Raw genomic sequence first — 10,413 nt, forward strand, 5'->3', positions numbered from 1 at the left:
AAGAAATCCAGGAACCGAATCCTTCTATAAACGACAGATCTGGATGTGTGCAGACAGGTCAGGATCTGTGTCCCGAAAAGCTGGTCGTGATCCGTCCTCCTTCACCTCAATTCTTCTTGTTAGCCTCTCTGGTATCCAAATCGGGTTATCTTCTTCCTGTGGAGAAACACAAACGCTCCCCTGGATCTTATTAAAATAGGAGAGAGAGAGAGAGAGAGAGAGAGAGAGAGAGAGAGAGAGAGAGAGAGAGAGAGAGAGAGAGAGGAGCATCAATTGTGGAGACTGGAGATGGGATCAAGAGAATAGGTATGGGATGTGGAACAGTCAGAGGGTGGACTGGGAGGGAGATAAGTCTAGATGGGAAAAAAGATTGGATAAAAATAGAAAAAGAAAAAAGAAAATACTTTATCATGTTAAAAGTATTGGAGAGACCAGAACAGGGAAATAAGGCATATATCTAAACATAATGAAAATAATATACAGTAAATCACGAACCAACAATTCAAAAAAAGAGAAATTTAAAGCAGTTTCACTGCAATCAGGGACAAGTTATGGCTGACCACTGTTTTCTTATTTATACAATATAGTACATAACATTCTAGGCAGTGCAAAAAGACAATTAAAGGAGATCAAGTAGATACAAATTAGAAAGGAAGGAGTCAAAGTATTTCTATTTGTGGATGATATGTTATTATACATAAGCTACCCCAAAAGTTCTACTCTTCTACCTGAAGAACACCTTCCTTCATCAAAGTGGCTAGATAAAAAATTAAATAAAAAATATTCTTTAAAAAAATAATAAATGGGCCAAAAAGAAATTACAGAAAGAACACCCTTAACAATAGCTACTAATAATATAAAATAACTTTTGCAACTCTATCAAAACAAGTGAAAGCTCTATATGACAAGAAGTTAAAATCACCAAATGATGAACCTGAAGAAGTTGTGAGAAGATGGAAAGATCACCCATACTCATGGATAGGTATGATTAACATAGTGAAAAATGGTCATTTTACCAAAAGCAATCTACAGATTCAATGCACTTGCAATCAAATTTCCAACACAAGTTTTATAGATACTGAAAGAAGAATTCTCTTATGGGAAAACAAAAGACCCTGGATAGGAAACACAATCCTTAACAATAAATACCTTAGAAGGAATTTCCATCTTTGACCTCAGATTCTATTATAGAGCAAAAGTGTTAAAAATTGCACAGTATTGGCACAGAAACAGACATGTTGATCATGGAGTCGAACTGAAGTTCAATACTAAACCCATATAGCAACAAACACTTGATTTTCAATAAGCCACAGAATTGAAAGAGAAAGATCAAGCATCTTCAACAAATGTTGCTGATCTACCTGGATGTAGAAGAATGAAAATAGATCCACTACTTATCATCTTGCATAAAACCCAATTCCAAGTAGGTCAAGAACCTCAACATAAAACTGGATACATAAAACTGGAACCTCAACATAAAATTTCATTGAAAAGAAAGTGAAAAGTATCTTGGAACATACTGGTACAAGAGACAATTCCCTGAACATAAGAGCAATGGCTTTGGTTCCAAAACCAACAATTGATGAATGAGACCTCATGAAAGTTAAAAGTTAGTGTAAGGCATTTGAGATTGCCAGTAAGATAAAATGGCATCTTACTGATTGGGAAAGGATCTTCAAGAACCTTATATCTGACAGGAAGCTACTTTCTAAAGTTTATAAAGAAATCAAGAAGTCAGACAATAAACACCACCTAAATTTTAAAAAATGGGCCTAAGAACTAAACAGAGAATTATAAACTGAGAAGTTCCCAATGACCAAGAAGCACTAAAATAAATGTTCAAACTCTTTATCCTCCAGGGAAATGGAAATCAAAACGATCAGATGTTCTATGTTATACCATACCAGTATGGCTAAGATCAAAACCTCAAGAACTAACACATACCAGCAAGAATGTAGAACTAGAATACTTCTCCATTACTGGTGGGAGTATGTACTTTTCCAAACACTTGGAAAATCAATTTGGTGGATTCTCCAAAAACTGGGAATAGCTCTACCTTAAGACACAGCCATACTATTCCTGATCATATAACCAAAAGATGCTCCACCATCTCACAAATACATTTGTTCATCTATTGTCATAGAAGCTTTATTTGTAATATCAGAAACCTGGAAACAACCTAGATGGTCTTCAGCTGAAGAATGTGTAAAGAAATGTGACACATCTACAATGGAATACTATTCTGCCATTAAATCAAAGCCATCATGAATTTTGGATGGATAGTAAATGGATGAAACTTGGGAATACTATCCTGAGTGAGGTAACTCAGTCCTAAAAGGACACTGATGGTATGTACTCACTTATAAGTGAATATAGTCCATGAAATACAGGATACTCATGAGTCATCCAACAGATCCAAAGAAGCTAAACAAGAACGAAGGCACAAGCTAGCATGCTTAGATATTACCTAGAATGGACAATAACACAATCATAAGAGGAAAACTGAGAGAGGGAACTGGATGGGAGAGAGGATATATAGATTATTTGAAGGGGTTCATGATTAGGTGTGGGAAGAAACAGGAGAGATAGCCAGATGGCCATGATAATGAATGCTAATATGATGGTGTAGGGAGGTAGAGGATATCTCTAGGACGTAGCAGACCTTGGATAAGGGAGGTCCCCAAGAATCAATGAGGGCGAACTTAGCTATGATTCACAGTTTTGTGGTTATGGAACATGAACAGGCCACCTTCTATAGCCAGCCAGGTACCTCGGTGGAAAGAAACAGTCACTAAACTACCCACAAAGCCTTAAACTCAAAATGTATCTAGTCTGAAAAAGATGAAGTGATTTCAGTTGGACTTAGAGAATTGCCAACCAATAACTAGCCCAACTTGAGATCTATACTTTGGGCAAGCACAATTTCTGATGATACCATTACTAATGATTCTCTGATATTCTTACAGAAAGGAGTCCAGCATGACTGCCCTTCTAGAGGATCCTTGTAGCAGCTGACTCAGGTAGATGCAGACACCCACAGCCAAACATTAAATGGAGCTTTGGGACTGTTAGGGAAGAATAGGAGGTATGATTGCAGGCCCCATTATAGATAGGTGGATATGGAATTATTGTATAAATGGCATATAGCCAAAAATAGAGTGATTTATTTATAGGTTTGGGAAAACATTGGAGAGACAAACAGATACAATCATATTTCCAGATATCTTGTAATAGTATGGGAGGTTAGATAATACATAACAAAAAACATAAATAAATAAATCCACTTCTTATGCTATGTGGTCAAATGTGACAATTCTTGAAGCGTAACTTCATATAATAAACATGTTAGTGCTAGGAGTTTATTATCTGTCTGTAACTTGTTGATAAGGAGAAACCCTGAAACAATACAAGGCATAAAGCTCATACACCTCATCTTCCTTTATGCAGGGCTAGATGGTAAAACTATTGAAAGGGGTCATCATAGAATAAGCTAATAACAAACAGGTGATCTTCCTGAGATGATCAGCTTCAGATTAAATAGGAAATCCCAGGTGAAGGAGGTAAAGGGGTTTAGAACCCCATAAGAAGAATAACATAAACCAACAAGACCCACTAGAACTCCCAGAGACTAAGCCATCAACAAAGGAGTACACATGGCTCCAGCTTCAAATGTAGCAGAGGATGGCCTTGCCATATATCAATGGGAGGAGAAGTCCTTGGTCCCATGCAGGCTCTATAGATGACCCAGTGTAGGGAAATTGAGGGCAGAGAGGTGGAAGGGTGTGGGTGGGTGTTTGAACATCCTCATAGAAGCAGGAAGAGGAAGGATGTGATAGGGTGTATCTGGGAGGGAGGGAAACTGGAAAGGGGATAACACTTGAAATGTAAATAAAGAAAATATCTAATAACAACAACAAAAAAGAATTCCTAAAATTATGTTAGTATTTATTAAGCTCTTTTATATGGAGTGATATTATATTCTTTTCTGGTACTCAAAACTGCAAGGAAAACTCTGTCAGTTTCCCATGTTTCACCAGTTAATTGCTTGTAGATACTAACCAGAGTTTCTGCTACTCAGAGCATATTCCAAGAGGCTATAAAAAACCATTAACCAAAGGTCATAAAAAGGGAACTTATGATTTATTATGTATATATACTAGAACAGAAGATAAATATTGACTGAATTTATCTAGGTAAAATTTCACAAATAAAGTAGTTATGGTTGATGAACCTGTGAAGCAGTTGCAGTTGCAGGTAACTTAATGTTTAGCCAAATAAATTCTTCTAATGGATATGCATGTAAAAATTCTCTGTTGTAAACTTCTATTTCAATATATGATTTGATTTTGGTTTTAAACTTGTGTTGAACCTATTATCATGTGACCATGTATTCTGAAAGATGTATAAGTGCTGAAGACAAGGAGAAGGGTCAGAATTGAGCTGAGGAGAATATTTTACATAGAACACTTTTTAGTCAGATTTGAAAAGAAATTTTTATAACAGAACTGAGGATAATTTATTTTAGTCAGGACACAAGAGAACTTTTTGTCACAGAACCGAACTCAAGAACAACATAGAAGTACAGGCATAGCATTGGGGAAAAAAATGCATTGTGAATAAGAACATTATTGTAATATCAAAGCATTAGGAGAAAGGAAGATTAGAAGGAGAATGCAGTGTGGAATAAATTAGAAACTATTAGGTAACTTCCAAAAAAGCAAAAAAGCAATATGCAGAATGTAGAAGGAAAGAGGCAAAAAGAAGCTGCAGAGAGCAGAAGCAGGCAGGCTTTTCCTTACCACGAAACAGCAATTGTGGGTTTTGTTTTTGTTTTTATAGGCTTAGTCTTATTAAAAGGAGCAAAGCTTCCTTATGAGAAACTTGCATATAATTCATAATTCCTTTAGAATTCAAAGGGTAGAAGCCTTTTGTTTCTCTATGCAGTGAAGATTGGAGCTGAGTTTTCATCCAGAAAGAGTGAGTTCTTTTTGCACAATTTCTTGGTCTTTTGCTTCAAATGCATGTGTAAGTATGGATGTTTGAGTAAGTATGTAATTTTGAGAATGTATGTAAAGTGGACCCAAATGGTTTGAACGGATATGTATAAATATGCATGCATGAATCTGTATAAGAATGTATGTGAATTTATGCATATTTGCATATATAGAAATTTTCCTTCTGCCAGGGTTATTCTCTTATTCTGGCTCAATAGGAGTTTATTGCTACAAGCGTCCTCCTAATCTAACAAACCAGATGCATCTGGAGGAAAGGAAAAAGGCTCTAGCAATTAAGCCTTTACTTAGTCTCCTGTTGTTTTAGGATGAGGTACTAAATGCCAGAGACTACAATATGGCCTCAGAGGAACCTAGAAGCCAGGTCAGCCACAGTAACAAAATAACTTAGACTTACATAAGTGAGACTTTAATTATTATTCAGCAACCCTAAATATCTCCTAAAACAAAGTCTTATCTTCTGCCTATGGTCTTCCCCCATGAAATAAACTCTGACCCCAACTAGGCTGTTCCCCAGCAAATCATATGCCTAAAGGCCCTGCAATTACATACTTTGACTGAAAGACATGAAGAACTTAATCTGTCACTAGACTGAAAATGATCATGCTGACTTGCATTGACATAAGGTAGGGGAGGAACATGAATGCTGCAGGTGAGCTGTTTCCAACATTCTTGGTTGCTTGAGCCTACATGCTAAACTGCAAATATAGGCAGGTTATGCTTGCTTGTACAATAGTTGGCCAATTATCATAGATAAGACCAACACACTTCCAATTGAATTCAAGACCCATCCACTAAAAAGGAGTTTAAGTCTGTTGCTCTAAGCAAGAGCAAAGGACTGTGGCTATGGAAGCTACTCCTGTAGTTTTTCTAGGTTGATGTGATATGCCTGTGAAACTGCTTATACCTATAATTCAGAGTTAGTTATTTTCAGCCTCAGTTAAAAACCATTGGAGAAGACCCTGAAATCAAGTGTTTGTTACTGGGTCATGGTAGCCTGTTTCCTAACCATTCATGGACATCTAAAATTAGTCCCTCTATGGCTCAGGGAATATTGAAGAAGAGGAGGATTAAGAAATGTGAGAGACAGAGGAAGGGGTGGAGAATTGTATAAGAGTTTAAATTGAGATTAAAACTTCCCACTCAGACAAAAACAAAACAAGTCAAAAAATCTTAGATGCAAGAAACCTCTCAGTGAAGAAGAGTTGCAGTGAAGACTGAAATCATGCCACTTCCTAGGTGAAAGAGAAACACTCAAAGCTGCCTAGAACATCTTTCCATCAAAAAGTTTTTGAGTGGTCACTTTGTCTCTAACCTTTTGAACATCCTGAGGTTTGTGCAGTATACTCAAAATTCCCAGCTTTGTGCTGTTTCATGCTTGATGGGCAGGCATTTAGTGAGTTATTTCTGTGCTTGTAGTAACTTGTCAACCATATTCTGGTAAGTGACCACAAAATAACTTTGCTTCACCAAACTGCACTAACATGATACCGTTACTTATTTATTTTTTATGGGTTCTCTATTTCTGGATAATATATATTTATGTTGAATTTCCTCAAGGAAAGTTTTGCAATACAACAAAACTCAATAGTATATGGAGGCATCTTGAAAGCCCTAATCTCTTTTCTTAGCTTCATTCAATCTATTCTGCAAAGTACAAGGACTAAACATTTAGGTCTTTCTTATAATGTCTAATGTATTCATACATTGCTCAACAAGTTCTCTGAAAGTTTTATTATCTCCAAAGAGATATATCACTAACTCTAAACTCACTAATAGTTATTTTTATCACAACATCCTTTAAGAAAACATGAGTTTCTACAGAGGTATTTGTTCCTTTAAATCATGAATTAAGAGAAGATTTGCCAGGTCTTCATAACTTGTAGATTATTCACTACTACACTCTTAGAACAATCCATTACTAACCCTTATCTTGTCCAAGAAAATCTCACAATAAGCTTATAGAATATTTGTTGTCTAGAAATGTGTTATGATACTATGGTTTTAGTCCACAATGTAGTTTTAAAATTTTAAATTTATTTTAAAATATGACCAAAAGTAGTACCGAGTTTAAAAAGTGATCTTTAATCATCATTCCTTTTGCTCTCTCTTAACACTATACTCAGCTTCTATGAACATTCATGTAGCAGGATCTCTCCCTTATCATAATTGACAATCTAGAATATGTGATCTTAAGAATCCTATGGTATACCCCACCATTTTAGCACAAAATGTAATAAAAATCAGACAGTCCCAAAAATTTAATACGGAAAATAATCCCCTTTAAAAATATTGATGGCAGAGGAATAACAGCATAGACAATATTTTAAACTTGTCTCTTTTTTATTTCAAATATTATGAATATAATACTATCATGTAAACTATTCCTAGTTTCCCCACAAAACTTTTGCCACATTTCAACTCAGCCTTTTCCAAAATTCTTGGCTTTGGTTTTTGGAAAATCACCATGTTCAATTAGTGATGCCAAACTTTGAATAGGTTTAGACCCATTTACTAGAGAGGAACATCCTACCATAAACAATATGCTCAAAAAATAATGAGTTTTCCTCCCATAGGCATTTTTTGTTTTCTTTTGGTTTTTCAAGACAGGGTTTTTCTGTGAAGCCCTGGCCGGCCTTGAACTCAGAAATCTTCCTTCCTCTGCCTCCCAAGTGCTGGGATTAAAGGCGTGTGCCACCACTGCCCAGCTCCCATAGGCATCTTTTACTGTTTTTGGCTTATAGTATGATTGGGGTTCCCAAAGATCTCCTGAGTGTATGCTAGGATTAGCACTTTTTTAGTCTTTTACAGACTTGCTTGGTAATCAGAACTTCAAGTGCAGTATCATATTATAAAGATAGCATTTCACAGCTCCCCTTAGTCACTGGCTCTTAATTTCTTCTGCATCCTATTCACGGAATTTACCTAAGTCTTGATGGTGTGGGGATTTATTTAGATATTGTATTTAAGTTGATCACCTAGACTGTTACTTTCAGTACAATAAACCATTTTTCTTTCACAATTGATTTCTTGGTATCATATTAATGAGTTTTTGTAATCATGTTTGATAGAAACCTAAGTCTCAGATACAAACATAATTACTTTGAAAGGCATATAGTACTACAATTACACAGCGAAATAACAACACACTGTTATATTACAAGCCCATTTGCATCCTTAGTCATGAGATTTTCAAAAGCATCACAACATAAGTCATAAAATTTCTTCAAGTTAGGAAGTCTTCATATTAAATCAGGAAATAGCACAATACCAGTATTCTTTGTTTTCAGGAACTCTCAAGTAAATGATTTATTAGATTATTATTACATGAGAAGATTTTGCAAACTACAAGGACACAATATTATAATAACTGTTTTTAAGTACAGGAATATTCTTTATTGGGCTTTCCTTCTTTGCTTGAATTTTAATTTTCACAATGTTTTCTTCCTGTGAATAAAAGTTCAGGTAAATCATTATTTTTTTTTATTAATGTATTCATTGAATTTATATCCTGCTCATAGCCTCCCCTTTGATTACTCACATCGTATAGCTTCTCCCCATTTTCTCCCCTCCCCTTCCTTCCTGAGAAAGGGAGAATACCTCCCCCCCCCAACTCCTTGGGTACCAACTGACATTGAGACATCAAGTCACTACAGGACTATCCATGTTTCACCCAGTGAGGCCAGAGAAGGTGGCCAGTCAAGGAAACAGGTTGTACAGTCAAGTAACAGAGCCAGAGGCAGCCCCTGCTCCAGGTGTGCTTGCAGACCTACATGAATTCCAAGCTACACTTCTGCTACATTTGTTCAGGAAGCTTAGGGCCAGCCTATGTATTATCATTACCTGATAGTTGCTCTCTGGGAACTCCCAAGGGTCCAGGTTAGTTGTCTCTGTTGGACTTCTAGAGGCTATAAGTTATTTGGGTGTCTCACATCATCCCACAAATCTTTCAGAGGACACTCTGAGCTGTGTCCAAAGTTTAACTATGGTTCTGTTAATCTATTTCTGTCAGTTGCTGGGTGGAGCATCTCAGAGGATAATTATGCTAGGTTTCTGACTGCAAGAATAATAGAGTAACTTACAAAGTTTTAGGGATTGGTGACTGCACCATGGGATGAGTCTTAAAGAGTCCCAGTCATTGCCTAGTTATTTTCTCAATCTCTGCTCCCTCATTGTCCCTACACTTCCATGTGGTCTTCATGACAAATTATTGGTTGGCTTGGAGTCTTGCTTGTCTACAGGAGGTAGCCATTTCATGCTCCAAATCCCACACTACAAGATTTTTAGCTAAAATGCCTCTAATATACTACTTAGAGGCTCCTCCATCACGGGTCTCTAACACATGAATGAGATGTCTCTTCTTCCTGCCATGTTTTGTTTACTGACCTGGCTCTTTCTTCCTAGCTGTCCCTTCACCTGATCTCCCTAATTTCCACCCTATGCCCTCAACCACCCAATTTCCTCCCTCCATCTACATGCAAATTATTCTGTTTCTTAATTTGAGTTGGAATCAAACATCCTCCTTTGAGCATTCACTTTTAGTCTTATTATCACAATTCGAGAGATACCTACTGAAATAAAAAATTATTAATTATTTTTTATAGATTTCCTTGCACTTCGAGATAAAAATATAGGTTTTGCTCATTAAATGCTATCTATATATACAATCCACATGGTAATAATTTTTTTGGAATCTATTAATAAGACACAACTGGTACTGGACAACAGGTATCAAATGAAATATTTTGAACACACAAGTAACAATTTACAAACATCAGACTACTCAATGATAAAAACCTGATTATATGGTATTATGCAATAGAATGACATCCAAGAGATATGTTAAATCTTTATTGTCCAGCTTATTTTCTACATTTTTAATGAAAGAAACTCACAAAATGATACAATATATAGTAAGCAATGTGGTAATCATGTGGATTAGATTGGTGTACTAAATAAACAGTTATATTCAATTAATATTTATAGATCTAGCATGTATTTTCCTAAAATCATGAAAAGAATTCATTTGTGGTCTCAACAAAATAATGTAGCACTTTGGGACAAATATGCAAAGAAGCATCCCTGCACTGGAGGCCAAGATACAGAAGACCTCCGCAGCAACCATGGCCTTGCCCTTAGTGCTGTGGTAGACAGGGAGGAAGGTGATCCAGACACTGCAGAACACCAGCATGCTGAATGTCAGGAGCTTGGCTTCATTGAATGTGTCAGGTAGATTCCTGGCCAGGAAAGCTACAGTGAAACTTGCTAGAGCAAGAGAGCCCATGAATCCCAGAACACAGTAGAAGGCAGTCACTGACCCCTTGTTACAAACAATGATGATATGGCCATGTACCATGTGTAGGTCAGCATCAACAAATGGAGGAGAAGTTCCCAGCCAGAT

At 36.4% G+C, this 10,413-nt stretch overlaps 1 protein-coding gene across 1 annotated transcript in view; it reads left to right on the plus strand.

The window, feature by feature from the left end:
• The window catches only part of LOC116102531 (vomeronasal type-2 receptor 116-like), a 119,024-nt gene that overhangs the window by 72,975 nt on the left and 35,636 nt on the right, over window positions 1–10,413 (plus strand). The gene's annotated exons all lie outside the window — the stretch shown is intronic.

Source organism: Mastomys coucha, unplaced genomic scaffold (assembly GCF_008632895.1).
Source record: "Mastomys coucha isolate ucsf_1 unplaced genomic scaffold, UCSF_Mcou_1 pScaffold21, whole genome shotgun sequence".
NCBI lineage: Eukaryota > Metazoa > Chordata > Mammalia > Rodentia > Muridae > Mastomys > Mastomys coucha.